Genomic DNA, 20,406 nt, shown 5'->3' with positions numbered 1-20,406 from the left:
CTACTTTCTTTCACAATTTGGATTATGGAAATTGTTTGTACAATTGGATTTGTGTTACTGCTGAAGTAGAAAAAATAATAAGTAATCCTAATATAGCTGCAATTAATCTTGATTGTTACTGTAAGTATGATTAGGATAATTCAACAATTTTCAAATATAAATAGCATGCTGAACAGATTGGAAAGTCTCCCTTCAAGGATCTGTTCACCTTTAACAGAGTAGTTATAAAAGAAATAGGGCAGGCAACTTACTGGGAATTAAGTTATGTGTCATTTAAAATACATTTCCTTAATATACAATGTATAGGTGTGATTATCTGTTACAATATAACTTTCTTTCCCACAGAGCATGATTGAGGTTTTAAGATGATCTTGGTTTTAATATTATATATAGAATATTAGATATTACATAAATACTATATATGTTGGTTCTTAAGCTTTAAAAATATTAGTGATGTCATTATTCTTCCATGAAGCCAACCTATAACACAGCGTTGTCCAAGTAAAAATACAGTTAAAGGCATCTAGACTAAGTGAAAAGAACGGGAAGTTTAGTGATGCTGCAGGAAGAGGGAAGGCTTTCCCAGTGCTTCTCCCTGTACCACAAATTTTGACTCCATTAAGATTTTGTCCTAGGCTTTCCTTTCTTCTCATTCTACCCATACCTTTAACTTCAATTCCTCCTCACATTCTGGCACCTCTCAACTCTACATCTCTCAAGTCCAGATTTCCCCTCGATCTTCATACTTGCATGTTATCTCACCCTATTGGACATCTCATGAATATTCTACAAACACCAAAAGCTAACACTCCCAAATATGAACTCCTTGCGTATCCTCTTCTCACCTACTTCTCAACTCCCCAACTTGCTTTTCCTCCTTCTCTGTATTTATTTCTGTTTCGGCGAAATACAAATAATGATTGCCTTCATTTGACATAATTCTAGATATTTCTACTTCCTCTATCACGTCCTTCATCATGTTGCATCTAATCAGTCAATTACTAATTATTTATTATACCTTCTAAATAGTTCTTGATTCCATTCTTTTCTCTCTCCATTGTCTTTCATCAAGTGAAAATTGTTACTGTATCATACCTCAAATGTGGTACCAGTTTCTTCATTGCCTTTTTACTCTGCCACTTCCCACCTGTAAAGTGTTCTCTCAATAATGAAATTATGGCTTCCTGTCTAAAATTCTCTAGTGATTCTTTGCTATCCTTCAAATAAAAGCTTTATTTATTGAGATGGAGATGGAGTCTCTGTCACCCAGGCTGGAGTGCAGTAGCACAATGTCAGCTCACTACAACCTCCACCTCTCAGGTTCAAGCGATTCTCCTGCCTCAGCCTCTCAAGTAGCTGGGATTACAGGTGCTTGCCAACATGCCCGCCTAATTTTTGTATTTTTAGTAGAGACATGGTTTCACCACATCGGCCAGACTGGTCTCAAACTCCTGACCTCAGGTGATCTACCCGCCTCGGCCTCCCAAAGTGCTGCGATTACAGGTGTGATACATCGCGCCGAGCCAAAAGCTTTATCCTTAATGTGGCTTTAAAGTCCCTTCATGATTAAGTCCTGCTGGTGTCTTTTACTCCCTGCCCTAGCTATACATAAATTTTATTTTTTATTTGCCAACCTACACTGTGGCCCTCTTGATTCTTGGCCTTAAACATGCTGTTCCTTTTTACTGGAATAATCTCAATTCTGACTTCCTTTTATTGGCTAATTTACATTTATCTTCTGAATCTAGTGGACATCTCTTCCAAGTGGCTACCTCTGGCAACCTTCTAAATTCAGGGAGGTAATTCTTACATGTTCTTTGAATTTTGTATTTTTTTTGATTTGACAAGTAAAAATTGTATTAAGTTAGAGCATGTAACATGATGTTTTAATATATGAATATGTTATGGGATGGCTAAGTTAAGCTATTTATGCATTCCCTCACATGACATTATGTTCTTTCTTGCACTTTGTATGTGTCTTAGCATGTACCAGACCATATTTAATCTCCCATTAATGGTCTGCATTTACTTTAGACTATCAATTCTAATGAGGTCAGGGATTACGGCTGTCTTGCTCATTGCTCAATATCTGTTTCTAGAATAAAGCCCAACAGCTTTATGACTGAATGAAAAGCACAAGGAGAAATTTTAATGAGAAAAACAGAAAACTTCAAATAGTCAAAGACAAAAATGGATTTACAGAGGAAACTGAAAGCAAAGGTCACCACTGCTCAGAGACGTATCTTTTGGAGAATAAATCTACATGTTTTTGTATTAAAAGTGTCAGAATAGGGGTGGGACATTATTTGGAGAACATTTAAATCTATTTCTATTAAAATACTGTATCCAAGATTGTTGACTGAGGCTTTGCCCTATATTCCAATTCAAACATAGCTTCCTTTTATTCTCAGTCAAAATTTCAACTAAAATTTATATCAGGTAATTTACTAATTCAGATAACAGGGTTCATGGCTATAATTAGAGCCTCTATTGTAGAGGAGACTGGCTGCAGCCTACCCAGAGCTCTTCCAAAGAAATGGATCTCTAATGATAAAAATTTCAGCACTGTGGCAGGTGGTTAGAGATAACTTCCAATCACAGCATGTTGCAATTGCCTAGTCAGGTATTATTTAAATTTGGTCCTTCCTCTGGCTAAAGGGAAAAACAGTGTACTCTACAAGGCACATCTGTAGATTTTAATTGTATAGGATGTAATATAGAATAACATTAAACCACGTATCTAGCCTCAAAATTATTTTTAGAAACCTAACTTTGTCTATTCATGAGATTCTATGGGCTGAAAGGAACAGTGTGGCTTAAGAAATGATGGCAGAGTTGACTTCGGGTGGGTTGGTTCTTTTGCTGGCCTGACAGTCAATAAGAAAGGCTGATTTACACAGATTCCTTGATTATCTCAGTCAGTGAAAAGACCTGATGTCAATCCAAGCTTGCAGAATTCTTTCAACTAGTCATGGCATAAGCTGCCTTCTATTTCTAAACATCTCATTAGGCACACCCTGATGGAATGTCAGGCTTATGAATTTTCTTTTTATTTATTTTATTTTTTTAGGCTTATGAATTTTCTATGACTTTCTGCCCGCTTGACCTGTGCTGTCTCATTGAATGAAGTTCGTAGAAAGTCTTGAACCATAATCTGATTTTTGTTATTGTTCCAGAATACTGTTCAACTATTGTTTTAAAATGTTATTTCATGTCTTTAGCTAATCCACTTAGCAGTAAGAGGAATTATGTAGCTAGGCAGGCAGAAACAGCAAATATAAGTTAGAAAGATGATCTCTTAATAACTGGCCATCAATGACAAAAATATAAAAATAGAAAACAATCCTAGTAATGGTTACCAAGAAAAACACATAATATATTTTAATCCAGTTTTCAAAGAAAATTAAAACTAAGTAAAATTAACACAAATTATTTTGTATCTTTAAAGTACCATGAAATATAAAATAAGTTTAAGAAAAACTTTTAAGAGTGTAATGAGTTTTGCTGGCAATGGAAAGTCATCTCTACAATGAATTGACAGTTCATCACATTTCCATTTTAAAAATAATGTACTAACCTTTGTGCCACAACATTACAAATACATAAATCAAAGTGTAGCATGTCTAAGAAACTCTGGAAGAAAAAATTCTTCATGTGAAATAAAAAACCAAATATTGAAATCAAAAAATGTATTTAACAATGAACGCATGGTTTAAAAAGCCAAATTAGAAAAAAAAATCATTTAATAACATTTTACAAAAAACTGCATTCATTAAAGGAGCTATGTATCCTATGCTATACTTATTAAACTCAATACAAAAAGCAATTTTACTTCATTCACGAGGTGATGGGTAAGCTTATGATTGCAAATGGATTAAGAATGTGGGTGCACTGTTTGCGATCATCTCGTAGTAGGAGACATTTATTCTTTGTATTTAAGTAGTCATCATTGTGATTTAGACATGTGAAACATTTCAATTTCCAGCAGTTTTAAATTTTTTCTTCTGAGTAAAGGATTTTCGCCAATGTCAAAATAAAGCCCTCATTTTTTTGAATGATTTTAGTAGCAAATGAACTAAAGAAAACTAAAAAGCAAAGCAACGACAAAGTTTTGAAGTTTCTGCTCAGGGTAGTGCATTAATTGGCTCCAACCTGACTGTCCCTACCTTGCAGAGAGTAGAGCAATATGGAATATGTTTTATTTTTTAGAAAGTGTCTTGGGATAGGAGTCCTGTAAGAGACGTGCTAAAACCAAATCCTACTCAATCTGCTCTTCAGAAACTTAAGTGGAGACCCATGAGAAGACATTAATCTCCATTTGACAACCACGCTTCACTTCACAGACTTTACCAATTAAGCTTTCTTTCCCAGAGTCTCAACTTTAGTGAACCAAGCAACGGGTGAAACTGCTTCCTTTTAGTGTTTCTTTTTCACCTACTAAGAGGTTGCAATTTGTTCAAGTGCCAAGTAACAAGAATACACAATTCAAATGAATCATGTTGGTGGGTGTATATCATTTTTTATAAACTATTTCCTCCTAATTCTTCTATTTAACTTAAGAGCAAGCCTGAAACTGTCACTATGGTTATGAATACACTGAATTCTATCTGTTGTCTTAGAATTCTGGCTATAGTCTTAAACTGAAAATAACAAGTAATAAGTCTCTCTCATTCTAAGCAATGGAAATAGCAGGACATAGCAAAGGGCTTACCAAAGAGCTGGGAAAACTGGCCTTGCCTTTGTTGTTCCACCATACCTACTTACACTAAAACTCTCTGAAGGTTTTAGAGAGAATCATTGCCTTGCTGAATTCATGGCCCAGAGGGACAGTAGGGATGGCTCCCTCTGTTTATGCCTTAAGGGGGAATAAAAGATGGTACTTCGACCTTTTTGCCCCAAGCAAGTTAAGTGGAGCTCCAAGATCACTGATCGCAGGGTCTGGGAGTCCAGAGTAGATGGGGATGACACCTAATCACCAACTCTGCTTCTGAAGATGTCTGCTTCAGAAATTCTATGCCTACTTGACAGGTAAAAAATTAATTATATATGATACAGTGAAGAGAGGGGGCAGCCTGTACTTCCCAGTGCTTGGTGTGGCAAATGTTTCTCAATAGGTGAAGTGAACATGGAAGAAGACAGCCATGTTTGAGCTGTCTACCAGGAACATTCTTCTATGGAGCAAGAGTACCTCAGGATCCAGAGGCTTGAAGATGTTTTTATAGAGCATACTTTCCTTGTTAAAGATGGGAAAACAAAAGAGCTTCTGCATGACTTCTTAAAGATCGCATACTTGCACCCCAAATAAACCCAATGTTTGTATCTCTGTTACACACACACACACACACACACACACACGCGCGACTCATAAATCATAAACTCAATACTACAAATAGCTAGTTAACAGAAGACATTTGCCTGTTTTCCTTAATTCCTGCTTCCCAGGACATTGGAGAATAATATAACTGAAGCCGAGTTAAGAAAGAAAATAAATAAGGCAGTGGTGGTGTAAGGTGGAATCTAACCACGCTTCCCTTCCAGAGCAAGTCTTTTAGACCACGGCTTAAGCTTGAGCTGGAAACAAGGAAGAATATTAAATTAAATATGACATTGAGATTTTAAGCTGAACCCAATTACATTTAAGTCTTTATTACCTCAGAGGCCAGAAAGCAATCGGGTCTATTCATGGTGCCATCTATCTGGATGATCTAAAAGCATTTCCTGTTTCTGATCTATCTGGCTCAAACCATGCATCAAACTACTAACACAGTCCATCAATTCAGCACTTGCTCAAATGAAGTAAAGGCAAAGAAAAATGACAGACATCCAGAACATCTAGAATGTGGGCCAGAAGAAGATAGAAAATGGTTTATGGAAGGTATGAAGGATAAAGAAGAACTTAAGAAACATCTGTGAAAAATGGAGTATTATAGTAGTATCACATGATTGAAAAGCTAAGAAAGATATGTTGATGCTTTTGTCTCATACAACTGCTAGCAAATCACATGTTTTATATCCATCTACCAACATACATGAATATAAATAATCCATGTGAGTACTATTGCTCCTGTCAAATGCAACAACTTGCCTACTGATTGATAACTTTGCTGAACAAACAATTTAAATTTCTAAAGCATAATTTTAAAGAAGCACGCCATAAAAGTATCAGGAATTATTTAAGGACCACTAAGAATGTTCTATTTGCCTCAGAAATTGGTTCTTACAATTTTTAGTTGTTTAGAACTGGCAAGATGACAGCCTTAAAGAAGCTGACACTTGAGGCACACATTGTATTGTACACTTGGATCTCTTTGAGATTGATTAGCTATGAACACTTTATTTTCCATAACTTTGTATGATGTTAATAGATCCTTTAAAAGTTATATAAAAATTTCTAGATGTCTAGATATGCTTATACCAGCTTAATAAAATGTTTTTCAAAAAGAATAGAGGTAGGATTTTGAAAAGGGAATTAAATCGAGATTAAGAGAAAAGCAGAGGGAGAAGAGGATAATTTACAACAGAAAGAATAATTTACCAATGCTCATAGCTCATCATAAGATTCACTTTGTTGCTCTGTGTTCAAATTAGTTTGTCCTATTTTTTTCCTAAAGGAGGTCTCACACTGTGTTCCTTGGACACGAAAGACGAAGTAAATTAAAACCGTGTTGCTTTAACCCACTTTAAATATAACTCTTGTGAGGGGCTCTGGTACAGTGGTTTTTCCTGTGGCATGTTTGTTAATGTATTTAATAGGGATGTAGGCTATAAATAATTACAAAGATGTGTACATGTTTGAATACATATCTTTTAAATATAAAATAAAGAAGGTTACATTATTCACGAGAGGCTTCTAGATTTATGTTTTGTTAATGTCACTAGGTTTGAACACACCTGGGGGAAAACCCAAAAGCCATGTGCATGGAGCTCCTATAATTTTCTTTGTCAGGAAAGAATATAAATGTGAAAACTGTTGGTGTCATGGTTAATCGGAACTTCATCTGTTTTAGGTTTTAGCAGGTCACTGAAGTTCTTCTGTGACCTCTGAAGGAAGCACACTTGAAAGTAATGTTTGGGAATCATTTTATCAGTGGAACTTGTCATTAGATAGCTGTCACTTTCAAGTAGAGCATTGATAGAATGGTCAATGAGCTATATGGTAATATATCTAAGACATTTCTGGATTCTTGCTGCATCCATTTATCTTCACAGGTAGACAAGTGAAATTGGTCTTCTGCCCCGACAGGAGCAAACTGATGCTTTATTTAAGTTTCAAAAAGAAAGTGAGTGAAGCATTACTCAGTAAACATAAAGTAAGTCTACAGGATTCATCAGATCCAAGCTTTCTCAAGGTAACTTCAGGAGCCACCCTAAGTCAGTGAAATTTTTCTGGCCCAATGGCGAGGTACTCTTTGACTACACATGTGTTCATATTATTAAAGTCTAAACTTTAGGCAGTGAATAATTGATACAGGAAATAATTAAAATATTAAAGTCACTCTCTCCTGATATGGAATAGTGAGACAGAATCAGATTCCAGGGATGACTTGGTTAGGATTGAGACATGTATATAAAGTCTATATATGAGACAAAAGTCCAAATCTGGGGTTAAAATCAAGTTGTAACATAAAGCAATAAATGATGGTCAGGAATAAACAAACAAAATACAGCCACTGAACAAATTGATTGATTTCTGACAATTGCTCCTCTTATTGTCTCAGGAAGCCACGAATGCAGTGACTCTCCTAATGCAAATTATAGGCAGGGAAAAGATGAGAAGTCAAAATTAGAAAAAATGTAGCTGGTGCTTCTAAGTCGAGTGGTATAGGTTAATTAGCCAAGCACAGAAGTACCCAAGTGAGAGAGAGCATACTGAGGCCAATTGCAGATAGGTTGGTGGTTGTGAGCAAACTAGTCCTTGCGACGTAGATGAACTAGCCAGTTGATACTCCTCTTAAATAAGGGCAGTGATATCCGGTCAGTACAGTAGTGCAACAAAGATCTCAGAGTGAAAGAACCCTTGGAACTAGTTAGTCCCTCTACTTAGGAATTCAGACTCTCAGGATAGAAACTCAACACAGCATCTCCGGCTTTCTGGACTTAACATGATGTGTGGGAAGCAAATCCATCACACTTCCTTTTATAGAGCAGGTAAGGATGGCCACACAGGTTGCCTATGAATAAAACAGTTTCCAATCTTCAGTCAAGCAGTGTGAAATACAGCCTTGAAAACTAGAAATGGTGTTTTTCTGATGTGTATTAGAGAGCTCTGCTGGATTCCTTCTACTGTGATGTAGGCTCATAATAGTCTAAGGCCAGTGTTCAGGTTCTCTTGAACTAAAGTGCTATGGATTTTGCTAGCCTCTGTGGTCAATTGTAATTCATATTGGTTCAAACTTGAAATTGTATCAGAGAAACTGGAAAAATGTTCCTCTCTCCTGGAATGTCTGGGACGACCGGTCCTTTTTCGTCCTACCCAAATACATGAAGATTAACAATATTTATCACAAATACTCCAGATGATTGTCATGGCTCTGGAGAAGTTGATGGGCAAGGCACAGTTTGCTTATGGTTTCCTGTCATCTTACTTATCCACACTACATTGAAAAAGTCCTCAAGTCTAGCTCAGTCAATATCTACACTGTTTTGTCCTAAGGTTATTACAAGGTTTTCTAATATTTTGTGCTCCAAGTTGTTAGGATAGACAAGACTGCAGTTTTGTAAGAGAGAGCTCCTGCCAGGATCTTTGGCTCCGATATGATTCATTTGGATGGGATGTGCACCTTGAACAGCAGGAACAAGGTATATAGAACAGCTGCTTTTCTTTCTGCTTTCTAAACATTCTTTATAGTGCTTTAGGAGTGGGTTGGGAGTGCAAAAAGATGACTCGTGTGTTTATGTGAGCATAGGGAACGGATAAACACTAGCAGAATGATGCATTACACTCAATTCCTTGTTACAGACTAGGGTCATCTGCTACAAAATGTTCTTACAATACACTAAGCTGGCTGAAATAGAAATAAACTGGCTTCAAAGTTCCTCTCTTCTCTATGTCCTCATCACCCCACAATGGCATCTCCTCATCATCTATAGATGAAACCCATTGTGCTGGAATTACTTGGCATGGGAGAGGAATAAACAAGTTTCTGGTGTGAGGCTTTAACTTGTAGGATTGTTAAACTTGTTATACAACAGATATAGCTGAAGATTAAGATGTGGACAACGCCTACAGCACGCAGGACTGCTTAGCATCTTCCCCACAGGAAATATCTGTTCCGTCAACATCATGGTTTGGGTGAGTGAGAGAGGTAACGTGTAATGAGGACCCTAGTGATGCCCTTTCCATGTCATGGAAAATTTGCTGCAGTTTCCTAGAAAGTGTTCATTCTATTCCAGCAGGGAACTGTGGCTCTGAAGGAAAACCACTTTTTCTTCTGCTTGGTTTAGTTGTTGAGGTTCATTTCTGGAATATAGAGATCATCTATCTGTCATGAGCAGTGGATGGGCAAGAATAAATTAGTGGTCCACAGTAGGAATGAATCTAACACATAATGTAACTTAGCAAAGTGGACCTTATACATGTGCTGATAAAGTTCTATCTGGACTAGGATTCACAAACCTGAATAATAATCAGAATGAACTTTTCCAAATACAGTTCTCAGCCTCAATCAAAATCTACTAAACTAGAAAATCAGACAGAGTCAAAAGGGGGTATGTGTACACTAAAGTCCCTATACCCTTCTATCTGTGTAATTTTGATGATGAGCTGAAATTGAGAAGGTCTATGAAGACTAAAGTTAGAAAGAAAAGATGCCTCAAATAACAACAACAAAATAACAGGTAAGAAAATGCAATCAGTTGGGTTCACAGCAAAAAAGAGCAAACGATAGAATGCTATGAAATTGGTATTAATGCTGATCAGAATACACGAAACGCAGTGAGGTAGAAACAGTAAGAAAATTCTCCAATTTTATTGGATACTTTCAATGGAAAATTACTAATGAATATATGCATTCTATGATTTAAAAGACAGCTTGATGAACTTGGAAAATATTTTTATTCCTTATTCCATATAGGGACACTAGAATACAATGCAAATAAATGTTGTTTAACGTTCCCTTTCCCATTTATCTTTTTTAAAAAAATAAACATTGTTAGAAATTTGGTCTGAATAATAAATAACAGATTTGATTATTCAATCTCAAGAATCTATGAAGTAGCTTGCAAAGAAAGTAATTTTAAAGAAGTTGAGAGTGGTAAAAAGTAAGATGAAAGAGAGAGATGAATATTTACCTTCAGAACAGTATTTTGTGTTATAGAAATTAACTATTAATTGTCAAGCATGGCAGATAAGTAAAAGTTATTGACAAGTTTCATTAAAATAAAGGTATAAACTTGAGGAACTTTCCTGAAAAGGTACATAGATGAACTTAAAAGAGAAATTTCACTCCAAAAATTTATCCCTAAAATGCTACTTTACCAATCCATACTACTGATTTAGCTTTTACAACTGATTAGTTTTTAGGCCTTAATGTTTTTCCTTTATGTATTAACTCCCTCTTTTGCTATTACAACTTTATTGTTTTTTTTTTGGTAGGCCCTTGGAGAAGAGCTATTCCAACTTTAGAAGAAATAACTATCAAATTATGACAAATTCGAAGATACCATTAATTGGATGTGTTAACGCTCATTCAGAAATACATTAAAGCCCTCCAAGAGCAAACGTAATTTGTCTAGAGTATTTAATACTTAAATATTAATCATATATTAAAATGCAGTACATAATTATATGTATATATATGTGCTTATATACATGTATATATAAATACATGCAAGTATATATGTGTGTTTGCATGTCCCTTTGTGTCTGGACCCCAAAAATGCTAATATCCTATACTAGGCATACAGACAGACAAAAAAATTTAACTGTTTTATATAATATTTTGGAAAAGTAAATGTGACTGTCCAAGGAAACATTATTGATTGAAGTAGGGTAAATTATATCTAAAAATAATGGAATTACTACTTACAAAGAAAAAACCCATGATTCATGGTGATTAAAATAAAAATTAAACACATTTACCACAGACCCTTTTGTGAAGGCTATGTACTCTTTCAGTTCCTGTAGCTATAAAATAGAGTAATTACATTCAAAATACAAGATGCATTTTAAAACATTATTAAAAACAAGAATCAAGGTAACTCACACAATTGATGGTAGGACAAGAAAAATTCCTTTCTCAAATAACAAAAGAAGATACAGGAAATAGAGAAGGAAACATTTCCAATTTACAAAGAAAATAGCATATACATTCTTGACTATTTTTCTTACATTAAAGAGGTCTGGGGTATTTAGTTTATTATCTGTGTGTAAATGTTACGCAAGTGAGTTTCTTCCCCTCAAAATGTAATCACTCTTCTTGACCAATTATTCAATTAATATTATTATGAGAACAAGTTGCATAGTCCACTACTCAGCTGAAAACTGCAGTCACCTTGAACACAGATGTCTGCCATAATAGTCTGCTTGCAGTGCAATTTTTATATAAAGACAAAAGTTTTATTGCAGAGCATTCAACCTAGGAGAAGTCAAGATTCAAGATATCCAATATCCTTTTTTCTACTGTAAGGAAAGAAAGCCCTAAATGTAAAGTATGGAAAGATGTAATCCTAGAAGCTATATCCATTGTTAGCACACTAAGAATAAGACAAAAATTTCACCTTTCTAAATATTAAAGCATTTATTAATTAATTATCCTCAATGAAATATCTTCAAGGAATGATAATCTATAAAAGTGAGCCTAAATTCTTAACTCCCAAACCTTATCAAAAGTAATTCAGGTGTACAAATAACCAAATGTATAAAATGACACCCGAAATTGGCTTCAAAGGCATGCAACCTGTGCAGTTATGCAGTAACCCATGCTTAGTAGAGTCCATGCTTGGTTTAATGCTCTGCGATTGCCATCTTACAATGCTTAATTTTTGAATATGGGTCTCAGCATTTTCTTTCTGCCCTGAGTCCCCCAAATTATAGAGCAGATCCTGATACTTTGGGAAAAAATAGCCAACAGCTAAAAGACTGAAATAAAAATCTGAATTAAATTGGTTAAGTTAGAAAGATTGTTAAAAAAAAAAATACATGAAATTCACATTAGAGGCACTAGGACACTGTGACATACTGGCGTTAACCTAATGAATGACCTGCAAATATGAATATAGCTGGAAGAAAAGACTTCACACTAGAATCCTAGTTGTTTCGGAATATAATCAAATACACCCTGGAGATGCTAATCAAAGATAACACAAAGAAAAGTCCCTTCACTTTTGATTTTCTATGTGGCTGTATGTGTGTGGTTTTAAATAAAATTATTTTGCAGAAAATCAAAGGAGAAAGTCAGATAAATGATTATTTCCATTATGAATAATTGCACTGGCTACTACTGAGTCTACGATATTATTCTCTAACACTTCTCCTGATTTTAAATGGATCTTTAAAACAAAAGAACTCCTATTCCAAATACTTTTCATTCTCATTTCCTCAGTGGCACCAGTTCTCCATTCTCCCAACCCCCTTTCCCATGCAAAGAGTCCTAAACAACCTGAAAACAGAGTTAGCTATTTCTCAGGGATCAAGTCCTTGGTGGATAAATTTTCTCAAACTTACTACTCTCCACCTCAAAACATCCTTGTCTTATCTCAATTTTCTCTTTCCCACTTCCAAAGTCAATCCTTCCATTTTTTTTGCTTATGCATCCTATCTTGTAAGACTTTGCTTTTATATATTATGTCTTTCTATTGGATCTTCCCTTATACTACAAACATGCTTAATTTTTTATTATCCTGAAAATCAATAACACATTTTTTCTGCCCTATTACTATTCAACTTCAGTTACTGGCCTTTCTTTCTCATTTTTTCATCATCACACATTTATTGCCTCTATTTCCGCTGCCCATTTTCTCTTTTACCAAATTTTAATCTCACAATTGTTCCTCCTCACTTTGGAACATGGCAACTATATTTAATGAGAGAAGGAGTGAATGGGAAATGAGCAAAGAAATATAGCTAGCGGAGGCATCACGTTAGCTGACTTCAAACTATACTGTAGTGCTACAGTAACCAAAACCACACAGTACTGGTACAAAAACAATCACACAGATCAATGAAACAGAATGGAAAGCCCAGAAATAATGCCACACACCTGTAACCTTCTGATCGTCGACAAAGCTGACAAAAGCAAGCAATGAGGAAAGGACTCCCTATTCAATAAATGGTGCTGGGATAACTGGCTAACCATATCCAGAAGAATAAAATCTTATACCATGAACAAAAATCAACTCAACATGAATAAAAGACTTAAATGTCAAACAAAAACTTTAAAAACCCTGAAGGATAACCTAGGCAAGACCATCCTGGACATAGGAATGGGAAAAGATTTAATGATGAAGATGTCAACAGCAATTGCAACAAAAGCAAATATTGACAAATGAGATCTAATTAAACTAAACAACTTCCTCACAGAGTTCCTCTGTTGAACTCTGTCAACAGAGTAAACAGACAAACTACAGAATGGGAGAAATATTCTGCAAACTGTGAATCTGATAAAGGTTTAATATCTAGAATCTCTAAGGAACTTAAACAAATGTATTTTAAAAACCCAATCCCATTAAAAATGGGCAAATGACATAAACACATATTTTTCACAACAAGACACACATGTGGCCAACAATATGAAAAAAAATGCTCAATATCATCAACCATTAGAGAAGTGCAAATTAAAACCACAATGAGATGCCATCTCGCACCAGTCAGAATGGCTATTATTAAAACGTCAAAAAACAACAGATGCTGTTGGGACTGCAGAGAAAACAGAACATTTATACACTGCTGGTGGGGGTGTAAATTAGTTCAACCCTTGTGGAAAGCAGTTTGGCAGAGCTAAAAACAGAACTAACTTTCAACACAGCAACCCCATTACCGGGTATATAGCCAAAGGAATAAAAATTGTTCTACCACAAAGACATATGCACACGTATGTTCATTGCAACACTATTCACAATAGCAAAGATACAGAATCAACCTAAATGCTCTCAATGGTAGACTAAAGAAAGTGTGGTGCATATACACTGTGGAACACTATGCAGTCACAAAAAGAATGAGTTCATGTCCTTTGCAGGAACTTGGATGGAGCTGGAGACCATTATACTTAGCAAACTAATGCAGAAACAGAAAAGTAAATATCACATGTTCTCACTTATAAGTGGGAGCTAAATAATGAGAATACAGGGACACAAAGAGGAAACAGACACTGGGTCCTACTTGAGGATGAAGGATGGGAGGAAGGGGAGGATCAGAAAAAAATACCTATCAGGTAGTATGCTTATTACCTGGGTGACGAAATAATCTGCACACCAACCCCCTCATGATCCACTGTTTACCTATATAAAAAACCTGCCTATACACCCCCAACATAAAAGAAAAACAATACAGAAATACAGCTAGTAATGACCCCTGCTTTAAGTTCTAGGTCCTGCATTTTATCTATGAACAACTTAGAAAAGAGCTCAAAATTATTTTAAGTATTTTTATGTCCCAGGAGGGGGAGATAAATTTTAGAACTTGCATTATTCTTGGTTTGCTAGCATTCTACCACTTTAGAGAAAATTCAGTAGCTTATGACATTTTACTCTTTAAACACAGCTCACCTTGTTCATATACTTCACATTAAAGTTGAACATCTCCAAAACCTTAGTCCTTAAGGGTAATCTGATCAATAATTTAGTATATAGATTCATCTTTTTTGGACTACTTTTTTTTTGCTGAAAATAATACCTATATTTTAGAAGTAAAACAGATGGAGAGTCAGCCTTTTTTCCCCCTTAGATATTTAACTTCTTCAATCATCTGGAGCATAGGTTTAATACCATCTCTTTATGGCAACAGCCTATGTATAGCCAGAGGCCACAAGTTTTTTGTTGTTGTTGTTGTTGTTGTTGTTGTTGTTGTTTTTGAGACGGAATCTGGAGTTCAGAGGCGCTATCTCGGCTCACTGCAAGCTCCACCTCCCGAGTTCACGCCATTCTCAGAGGCCACAAGTTTTGATATTTCTTTCTAGTAGTACCCTACCTAGTAGTACCAGCAAGCATAAAAGTGGGCCTAGTGTGACTGAAGTTAAAATAACTTGATTAATACAAGAAAATATGTCTCTCATTGCCCACTAGATGATGTTTAGATCTGTTGAGATCATCTTTCAGATCTGCTAAGAGAAAGGCTGGTAAAGACAAACAAGAACCAAAGTTCGTTTTAGAAGTTTTAGTAAGAGAAATTCCAGGAATGAGATGGCATTAACAAAGATGGGGAAAACGGTGTTGGGTAGCTTTGATAGGAGCTGTTATCTGAGTATGTCAAGTTTGAGTAGCCTGTGCGATATCCAAAGAGAAAAATACACAATAGGAGGCTGGACATATGGTCTGAAGTTAAGGGCAAAAGTCTGTGCCAGAGATAATATTTTAAGAATAATTAGCATGTAAATTGTATTTAAAGCCATTGCATAAGGTATTATAAAAAGTGAATATAGAAAGGAAAGGGAGAACATTAAGTTTAAACACTGTTTCATACACACCTGGATCCAGTTGGCCAATAATTTGTTTCAGAACTTTTCCTTATTAATTCATGACTGAAATTGGTATAGGGTTTTCTTTCCTGTTTCATTTTTGTCTGATTTTGGTAAAAAAATATTTTCTAACCTTGTATTTTCCAGACATGTATACTGCTTTATATATTCTACTCTCTGAGTTTGTTGATGATTGGAATTACCTATTCCTAGAAAGTGTGTTCAAATTTGAATGTAAAACAATCTCAGTCTAATGTAGTCTTTGTAGGAAGACTTTTAACTTGTGATTAAATTTCTGTCTCCTCAGGCTTTCTATATCCTCTTTCATCATTTTTGTAGCAATATTCTCCTAGAAATTCATCCATTTCACATAAGTTTCTAAATGTATTTGCATAGTTTCTAGTATTTTCTATATTTTAAAAGTATGTTATAACTGTAGTTATAACATTTTCATCCTTAAAACTGTATATTTTTACTTCCCTCTCAGTTGATTTGTCTAATTAAAACATAAATATGGGCATTTAAATTTTATTGATTCCATGTTGTTTTTATTTATTTCTGTTCTTGAATTCTTCTCTTTCCATTTACTTTCTCTGCATTTATTATACTTTTCCCTATTTTCTTGAGATGGGCAGTTAGCTCATTAGTTTTCAGTCCTTCTCCCTCTTTTATAAAAATTAACAGGAGCCAATTAGTTTTAATTCTAATTTGTATTATCACTCAGTTCTATGAATTTTAACTGTCCATTTTGACTTCATCTTTGACCCATGATTTACTTTAGTCAAGTTTTTACTATTGATTCTAACTTGTTACAAATTTAAGAGCATGTGAAATGTATTGACATTTCTATGTACTTGAGATGAAATTTACACTCTGATTTGGGGTTCTCTATACAGTCTTTATATCCAACTTATCAACTGTTCATCATCACTGTCTTCACTAACTTTTGTCTGGTATCTTGAAAGAGGCATTATGAAATTTCCCACCATGCTGATGTAGTTGTGTATTTATTCTTGTTATTCTGTGAACTTTTGCTTTATGTATTTTAAAGTTATTTTCCCAGGTATGTACAAGATTTGTTTGTTTGTTTTGACACAATCTCATTCCGTCACCCAGGCTGGAGTGCAGTGTGCAGTCTCAGCTCACTGCAACCCCTGCCTCCCAAATTTAAGCAATTCTCCTGTCTCAGCCTCCCAAGTAGCTGGGACTACAGGTGTGCACCACCACACCTTGTTAATTTTTGTATTTTTAGTAGAGATGGAGATTCACTATGCTGCCAAGGTTGGTCTCGAACTCCTGACCTCAGGTGAGCCACCCACCTCAGCCTCTCAAAGTGCTGGGATTAGAGGCGTGAGCCACCATGCCTGGCCAGGTATGTACAAGTTTTAGAACTGTTATATTTTGCTCCATTTTTTGCCTAATAATGATATTGACCATAATGTCTATTTTGCTGGAAATAAATTAGGTGTCTAAGTTTTTTATTGATTAATCCTTTCTCAAAAACAATATACTTTGAATTTTGATGCTTTATTCTGAACATTTCTACAATAAATGTATTGAGCAAATAGTTCTAGGACTACAGATGTATTTTTTTTTCTTTTATTTATTTATTTTGAGATGGAGTTTTGCTCTTATACCCAGGCTGGAGTGAAATGGCGCGATCTCAGCTCACTGCAACTTCCACTCCCCGGGTTCAAATGATTCTCCTGTCTCAGCCTCCCAAGTAGCTGGGATTACAGGTATCTGCCACCACGCCTGGATAGTTTTTTGTTTGTTTGTTTTTATTTTTAGTAGAGACCGGGTATCACCTTGCTGGCCAGGCTGGTCTGCCTGCCTTGGCCTCCCAAAGTGCTGGGATTAAGGCATGATCCACTGCGCCCGGCCGCTGATGTATTTTTCTACCATCCATTTTCTTCTATTTTTTTCTATTTCTATTTTCTACCATCTTATCTTTTATTTTATGCTCATCTCATATTTTTCCGATTTGTTTTCCTTCTTTCTTGCTTTACTGCATATTGATTGAAAACTGTTCCTTTGATCATTCTTTTATTGCTTGCAAGCTGGATGCTCCATTAGTGGTTATCCCTGACAATTTATTACAGCATAATAAAGTCAAGATGTAGACACTATCTCTACCCTCTTTCTAAATAAAAGGGTTTGTGACTGTACCTCCCCTCCATATTGTTTTTAATCTAGTATTTTAGATCAAAATTATAAATGCAAATTAGATATTCTTATATATTTTATGCAACAAATGCCTTTTGTATTTAAAAGCTTAACTATTTTTTCATCATACTTACTTGTAGAATACATTTCTTTTTTTTTTTTTTTTGAAATGGAGTCTCGCTGTGTCGCCCAGGCTGGAGTGCAGTGGCACAATCTCGGCTCACTGCAAGCTCCGCTTCCCGGGTTTATGCCATTCTCCTGCCTCAGCCTCCCGAGTAGCTGGGACGACAGGCACCTGCCACTTCGCCCAGTGAATTTTTTGTATTTTTTTGTAGAGACGGGGTTTCACCGTGTTCGCCAGGATGGTCTCGATCTCCTGACCTCGTGATCCGCCCGTCTCGGCCTCCCAAAGTGCTGGGATTACAGGCTTGAGCCACCGCGCCCGGCCTCATCATACTTACTTGTATCTAAAACCTTTACAACTTATTTTTCTACTACTTCTAATTCTTCATACTTATTTTAGTTGTTTTTCTAGTAAGGGTCTCTTGGGGTAAAATCTCACTTTCACTCTGATAATGTCCCATTTCCTCTTACTCTGAAGAACTAATTTTGTTGAGTTCAGAATTCTAGGTTGACAGTAATTTTTTCAGTATCTTGAAAATATTTTCCATTGCTTTATTCTTATTCATTGTTGTAGATAAGAAGTCTAATGTCAGTCTAAATTTCATTCCTTTGTAGGTTATCCATCTAACCTCTGGCTGCTAATATAAATTTGTCTTTGGATTTCTGCACTTTCACTGTGATATGTCTGATGATTAGATTTGTATTTTTTTTTTTTTTTTTTTGCCTGTTACATAATGTGCTTTCTGTTTAAATGGTTTATGTCACTGGCTCTCAAAACTTTTCCTTTAATATCCTTCATATATTACTCCATCTCCATTTTTTAAAAAAAATTCTTATGACATACAAGAAAGCTGTATATAATTAACATATACAACTTGCTGAGAATTGAGATAAATATAAAACAATGAAAACATTACCTCAGTCTATGACATAAACCTATTCATCATCTCCAAAACTTTCCTCCTGTTCTAGTATTATTATTCTGTAACAGAATACTTAACATAAGGTCTATCCTCTTAGCAAATTTTAAGTAAATAGAGTATTGTTAATTACAGGCAATATGCTTTACAGTAGATCTCTGGGAATTATCTATATTATATAACCTAAACACTGTACCCTTTTACAAATACCTCTCCATTTTTTCCCTTCCCCCAGTCCCTGGCAGGAAGCATTCCACATTCTGCTTCCGTTAGTTTGACTGTATTAGATTCATAATATAAGTGGTACCATGTATTATTTATCTTTCTATGTCTGGCTTACTTCATGTAGCATAATGTCCTCCAGGTTTATCCATGTTGTTACAGCAAACAGCAGGATTTGCTTCCTTTTTAAGGGCTGAGTAATATTTCATTTTATGTATATACCCCATTTTCTTTTTCCTTTCACCTGTCAATGGACATTTAGGTTGTCTCCATATCTTTGCTATTGTAAATAGTGCTGCAATAAACAATAGAGTACAGATAATCTCTTTGACATTCTGATTTAATTTCCTTTGGATATATCCCTAGAAGTGGAATTGCTGGATCATATGGTAATTCTGTTTTTAAGTTTTTTTGGTTTTTTTTTAAGGAATCTCCATACTGTTGCCCATAGTGTCAGCACAAATTAACATTCCTGCCATCAGAGTACAAGGAGCCCTTTTCTCCACATCCTTGCCAAACTTGCCATCTCTCAATTTTCTTTTTAAATAGTTTCCATTCTAACAGGTGTGAAGACATATATCATTATGGTTTTGATTTACATAGCCCTGATGATTAATGATTTTGAGCACCTTTTTCATATATACGTGGGCCATATGTATGTCTTCACTGGAGAAATGTCTATTGAGCTCAACTACCCACTTTTAAATTGGATTATGTGATTTTTTATACTGAGTAATAACAATCTCCATTTTCTTTACTCTCCTCTTTGAAAACTCCCATTGAGATAAGTTATATGTTCATATTCTACTCCCCACCCTTGTATCTATTACCTTCTTGCTCACATCTTCCATCTCCTTAGTTTTTGGTAACACAGTCTGTACATTATCTTTTAGTTTTCTCTTAATTCATTTCTTTCAACTAATATGTATATATATATATAAAATATATATATTCATTTTCTAATTTTTAATTTTAGTTGTTTAATTTTGATTTATTCCATTTTTACAATGTTTTATTTTTTGAAAACTTCAATAACATTTATTTCTATAATATTTTACCTATTTTATACTATACATCTTGCAATTCTAATATCTGAAATTCTAGAAGTAAACTCACCCTTTGTTGTATGGGCTGACTGCTTCATGATGGCTTTTCTTGTGTGTCTGCGTCTGTGTGTATGTGTGTGTGTGTGTGTGTATGTGTGTGTTTATGTGTTTATGTTGAGCTCAAATTTCCGAGTTTAATCTGTGAGGACGCTGAGGGCACTTTTCGTGGTAAAGAATTTGCATTTGCTTCTAACTAATATTAGGACACTCCTAACCTGGTGCTACTTTGACTTAATCCCTTGTTTGGATATTTCTTTA

The 20,406-nt window shown here is 35.2% G+C and overlaps 1 protein-coding gene across 13 annotated transcripts in view; it reads right to left on the bottom strand.

Moving 5' to 3' along the window:
* Positions 1–20,406, bottom strand: part of LOC105490348 (dystrophin) — a 2,266,916-nt gene that overhangs the window by 1,328,963 nt on the left and 917,547 nt on the right. The gene's annotated exons all lie outside the window — the stretch shown is intronic.

This window comes from Macaca nemestrina, chromosome X (assembly GCF_043159975.1).
Source record: "Macaca nemestrina isolate mMacNem1 chromosome X, mMacNem.hap1, whole genome shotgun sequence".
In the NCBI taxonomy this organism is placed as follows: domain Eukaryota; kingdom Metazoa; phylum Chordata; class Mammalia; order Primates; family Cercopithecidae; genus Macaca; species Macaca nemestrina.
This window is presented reverse-complemented; position numbering and strand designations above follow the sequence as displayed.